This window comes from Scyliorhinus torazame, chromosome 30, assembly GCF_047496885.1.
Source record: "Scyliorhinus torazame isolate Kashiwa2021f chromosome 30, sScyTor2.1, whole genome shotgun sequence".
NCBI classification, from domain to species: Eukaryota; Metazoa; Chordata; class Chondrichthyes; order Carcharhiniformes; family Scyliorhinidae; genus Scyliorhinus; species Scyliorhinus torazame.
In genome coordinates, this window is record NC_092736.1 from 9735119 (window position 1) to 9741261 (window position 6143).

Consider the following 6143-nt stretch of genomic DNA (forward strand, 5'->3'; position numbering starts at 1 on the left):
CCTGGTGGGTGGTGTTCTCACATGAAATAGTGGTATCCATGTCGATGATCTGGCATGTCTTGCAGAGATTGCCATGGCAGGGTTGTGTGGTGTCGTGGTCACTGTTCTGAAGACTGGGTAGTTTGCTGCAAACAATGGTTCGTTTGAGGTTGCGCAGTTGTTTGAAGGCAAGTAGTGGGGGTGTGGGGATGACCTTGGCAAGATGTTCATCGTCATCAATGACGTGTTGAAGGCTGTGAAGAAGATGACGTAGTTTCTCCGCTCCGGGGAAGTACTGGACGACGAAGGGTATTCTGTCGGTTGTGTCCCATGTTTGTCTTCTGAGGAGGTCGGTGCGGTTTTTCGCTGTGGCGTGTTGGAACTATCGATCGATGAGTCGAGTGCCATATCCGGTTCGTACGAGGGCATCTTTCAACGTCTGTAGATGTCTGTTAAAAGACTTCGTACTGTACATAGATCAAGTTGCACTTGGAGGTTGCTTCCATACAATTGTGAAAAGTAACATTCACTGTGTACATTCAATGTGTCATATGGCCTGAGGGGGTTCGGCACAATTCCTAGCCCCCCAGTTTGCTATGGCTGAAAGGTCTCGTACAACAGCCTTTCCCCACTGCGCCTCTGCAGCAGCTGCCCTAAGCTTTTGTGCTTCCCTCAGCACATAGTCCTGGGCTTTGGAATGTGTCAAGTCTTCAACACTCGATTGGGGACAATGTTTTTCGCTGGAAGATCAACAAGTCTAGGTCAGAGCAAAGAGCCTCTTTCACCGAGTTGATGACCCTCCAGCAACAGCAGATGTTTGTCTCCAAGTGCGTCCCTGGGAACAGCCTGTAGAGCACAGAGCTACTCGGGATGAACCTCGATTAAAAACCACCCAACCTCTGTCCAGATCTTCTTTGCAAAGGCACATTCCACAACTGAGATCCTCTACACCAAGGGATGCTCAGATTCATAACTCTTTGATGTTTGAATTTTTTTTTACAGTACCGAATTTTATTTTCCAATTAAGGGGCAATTTAGCGTGGCTTATCCACTTAATCATCACATCTTTGGAGTATGGGGTGAGACCCACACAAACACCAGGAGGGGGTTTTGTAATTTAGCTTGGTATTCTCTCTTACAGTTTTTACTGTTGTGGTTCTATTTTTGTACATTATAAAATGAAAAAGGTTAATAAAAATATTTGTTCAGGACTTCCGGTGACGGCGGGCGGGAGGCGGCCGCACAATGGAAGGCTCCCGTTCGGGAATGGCATTTTCGGGGCTTTAAGCCTGGTCCCAGGGTCCACGGAGGCGGCAAAAGCAGGAAGAAACAGTGACGGCACAGTGAAGAAAAATGTCGAGGGTGAGCAAAAAATCGTCCGTAAAGAAAACAGCTGAAGGCCTGTCGGGGAGTGGAAAGGTCACCGCGGGGTCACCAAGGAAAATGGAGGCTGGAGCACCAGGGGAGGCCACATTGCTTACGGCTGAAGAAATAACTAAGGTGGTGGCTGCGGAATTCGAAGGCAGTTTACAAGATACATGGAGACAATGAGGAAGGAGATGAGGGAGGTTTTGAGTGCGCTGGTGGAGGAGGCGATTTCCCCGGTGATGACGGCGGTGGCGAACGCAGTGGCGGAGGTGCGAGAGCAAGGGGAGGCGCTGAAGGAAGTGGAGGAGATGTTATTGCAGCACGGTGATCAACTTGCCTCGATGGGGAAGGAGATGAGGAAGGTGATGGACATTAACAAGGATCTGCGAGGAAAAATGGAAGACCTGGAAAACAGATCCAGGCGACAGAATTTGAGGATTGTGGGGCTGCCCGAAGGAGTTGATGGACCGAGGCCGATTGAGTATTTTGCCACGTTGCTGGCGAAACTATTGGGGGAGGGGGAGAATCCCTCCCGATATGAACTGGATCGGGCTCATCGGTCGTGGAGGCCTGTACCAATGGCGAGTGAGCCGCCAAGGGCAGTGACTCTGTGCTTCCGTAGGTACAGTGTGAAGGAGAAGGTCCTGGGCTGGGCCAAACAGAAGCGGGTGGTGCAGTGGGCTGGAGCTGGTATACGTGTATACCAGGACTTTACGGTGGAGCTGGCGAGGAGGCGGGCTGCCTTCAACCGGGTGAAGAGGGCACTGTACATTAGCAAGGTGCAGTGCGGCATTGTATATCCAGCAAATCTGAGGGTGACTTACAAGCTCAGGGACTTTTATTTTGGAACGGCGGAAGCAGTGGAGGAGTTTGCGAAGGCAGAAGGACTGTGGCAGAACTGAGAAATGGCCATGTGCCGATGTGACCTCATGACTGTATTTTCTTCTTTTTTTGTTTCACTGCGTGCGGGTGTATGGGCTAAAGGGGCCAATGTTGTATATATTTGGACAAGGGAAGTGATGGGACTTTCACTCGAAATGAGGGTTCTTTGGGGTGTAGGTGGAAATGCGGGGTTTGTGTGCTAAAAGGGGATTTCTGGGCTTTCCGAGGGCTGGGCATGGGACCCGGGCGGGGGCCTCCACGCTGGCCGGTTTAAGTCGGTCAGTGAACGGGAGTTAGGTGGGGGGAGGGGCTGCGGCCATCGGAGCCTGGCAGAACAGGGTCCGAGTGGTCTAGCCGGGGTGGAAATTTGGGGGGGGGGGGGAAGGAAGCGAGGTTGTGGGGAGGAGTTTTACAAGAGACAGTGGACGGGAGGAGTCAGAGGTGGGGTACAACTCTTGGGTATCATATACGGTACTCTTTCAGAGGTTGGATGGCGTTGAGTGTAGGAGAGGGGGGGGGGGGGGGGGAGTGGACTCTATAGGTCAATGGTAACCATGGGCGGTCCCGGCATCCTTTTTCTCCTTTTGTTTTTTGTTGCCACCGTGGGACAGTTTGTTTTATTGGATGCATATATTGACAGGTGGGCTGTTGTTTGGGGTGGTGGAAGGATGGGATCGTTGGTATTGTTAAGGGGATTGATTTTGTATTTGTTACCGTTTACTGTTTGTGGGTGGAGTGTAAATTTTGAAGGAAAATGTGAAAATGGAGAATAAAAACATTTTTAAAAAATTAAAAATTTGTTTAAATATATTAATTTCCATGTCAGCGGTGTGTGGTTTGGAGGGGAACTTGCAGGTACTGGTGTTCCCATGCATCTGATGTCCTTGGCCTTGCAAGTATCAGAGGTCGCAGGTTTGGTCGGGGCTGTCAAAGGAGCCAAGGTAGGTGTATGTAGATGGTGCACACTGCTGTCACGCCAGCGGCAGGGAAGGGACCGAATGTGCAGACGGGCTGCTTTGTTTTCGATGGCATCAAGCTGCTTGAGTATTGTTGAAACTGCCCTCAATGAGGCAAGTTGAGATTCAGTGATGTAATGCAGGGTTTTTACAAAGGGATAAGTCCTACATTTAACTAATCTGTATGTTAAGCACAACAAGTAACACCTCCATTGAGTGGATGCTGAATCCAATTTAAATTAGAAACTCCATTCCATTGATCTGTCTTGACCAAAAATGACTTAATTCATTTGTTCTTTTAGAATTCCTGCATCTTGTTTCAAAGTAAGCTTTTGTTAAAATCCTATATCATACCCAGTTTATAGCATATGCAGTTTTGAAAGTGCACAAATTGATGATCATATGCTTTGTGTAAGGCAAGAAATAAATGCTTTTCTATCTTATCTGTGACGAGATAACAATCAGCTACCAGTGAACAATCACTTGCAGCAACAAAAATATAGCTAATTTACCTCCTGGCCTAATTAGATCACTTTCCCAGTGGGTTTACTTGAGAGAAGTGGCCAAGACCAATGTTAACAGCTAAACATTACAGCTGTGCTCCAGAGTTCAGATGACCCACAGGCAACACCATGGCTGACCACCCAGAGACCGGCATGAATTACAAGGATAAATAATTACCCCCATCTTGCCTCGATATTCCACGAGACACCTGCAGTTCACCTATATCTTGCTCAAAATATTTAAACCAGGATATTCTGCTTCATCACTTGCCAGCCTGCAATGCCCGAGGACCCCACCTGCAGAAAGAAATCAGTGGTTGCAAACTCAGAAGTGGAAATCACCTTTTATTTTACTCTATTCTTGAAGTTACAAAGCCAAAGTGCAGCGTGGACAGGGCAAGTCCTTAACCCACCTCACTGCTTGCTCCATAAACCAATTCAAATTGAACCCAATTCATGGTCTACATGATCCAAGCTGACAAGAAAAGCAATTGCACCTCATTTTAGGCTTGATCTGACACTTGATCTCTTTGCCAAAAAGGCGGAGAAACTGGAAAAGGGGCACAGAAGTGGGAATCACCAGCTTTTCTTTCCCCTCTGGCCACAAAAATGTGACTCAGGGAGGCTCAAGAATGCTGTAGCAATCCACCTTTAGAGATCACTGTTCAAACCAAACTTGCCAAACTCCTTTTTAGATATTTTCCATGGGTTGGTCATGACCAGTTTTGAACAGTGATTCCTTTTCCATTTTTAATGATTGGCAGCCGGGAGGAAACATAATTGAGGAGATGAACAACATGACTCATTAGCATTAATCTGCTAATTGGCTCCTTCCAATTTGCTGCTCAGGCCTTTGGCTCTCAATACTCACCAGTCCGTTCTCTTTCAGTCTCCTTTCCTCAGTCCCCACTCAAAATATTCTCGGCACATCAGGTGGGGAGACGAAGAAGCAAATTATATATTTGTTTGAGTGCCGTGGAAAGTACACATCGGCTCCTGATCAGACATGTTATTAGCTACATTCCACTCTAACGAAGCACAGGGCTAAATCGCTGGCTTTTAAAGCAGACCAAGGCAGGCCAGCAGCATGGTTCAATTCCCGTACCAGCCTCCCCGAACAGGCGCCGGAATTTTCACAGTAACTTCATTTGAAGCCTACTTGTGACAATAAGCGATTTTCATTTCATTTCAACAGGCTTTCCATGTCATGCACACCTTTTTAAAAATAAATTTATAGTACCCAATTATTCTTTTCCCAATTTAGGGGCAATTTAGCCCAATCCAAATACCTTGCACATCTTTGGGTTGTGGGGGTGAGATCCACGTCATGCACATTCACATGATCAGCGTTACAACACCCTGGGCAAGTGTGCAGTGAATTCCAGCCCCACTCATCCCAGAGTCACACGCAAGTGAATTAACCAATAATTCTTAATAAAAATACCCAAAGTCTTTGGCCCTTGGCTTCCCAATAATTACAGTTGCCAGGTCTATATGTTTAAACACAATTACTATTTATACCAAGACGCATCATGAAATGTACTAGATAACAATCTAATACCTACTACCCCCTTTAACTGTTGCACCCTCTAGAGACAGACACAAGACAGACAAACACAGAGGGGTGGAAAAGGGGTGAAAAAAATGAAGGTCAAAGGATGAGTCTTTGCTTCAAATGGTGGTTCTTTACCGTGCTTTGCTCATAGCACGCTTGCTTAGGTTTACAGCTGGTAATGGTCTTTGCAGAGTCATTCATTCAAGGCCCCCACAGGTTAGAGAATTCAGTACACACGAGCAGCAAGCTTTCTGGTAAGACACTAGTTCTGATCAAACTGGGCCTGCAGCTCGAGGTTCACATGCAGGCCTGTACCTTTCTGGAGACACTATTTCACATCAAACCTGTCTTCCAGCTCTGGTTTGACTTCAGACCTCTGCCGTCTCAAGGGAACAGCACCCAGACTTGCTGGAAAGAGTCATCCCAACAGTGGCCTTTTGAAGAGAATTAGTTGGTTCTTTTTTGGAGAGTGTTAGATCCCTTCATTAGGTTGCCAGAATCAAACTGAAACCCCCCCGAAAATATTCCAGTGGCATCAGATCGAACCACCACTTATTACCAGGCAGAGCACAGCTTTTTGGGCCAATTCATTTGTCATCAGCCAAATCAGAGTCCCAGCCAATCTCTGCTATTGGTGCCGGACAGTCCACAGCTCTGGTTTGAACCAGCACAGACTAACAGTGGTCTCTCCTGCTGCTGAAATCCTCTGCTTGAATTAAAGGCACATGCCATTGCTTTCTTCTGCTTCAATTAAAGATAGAGGCTGCCTTAGACACCTATCCATTAATCATCCATGAATCAAAATTGTTACGCTAAAAACAAAACGGAAATAGACAGGGAATAAACAGGAAGGACTCTTACACCTATCAATGCTCCCTTCACATAAGAAATAATCTCTAG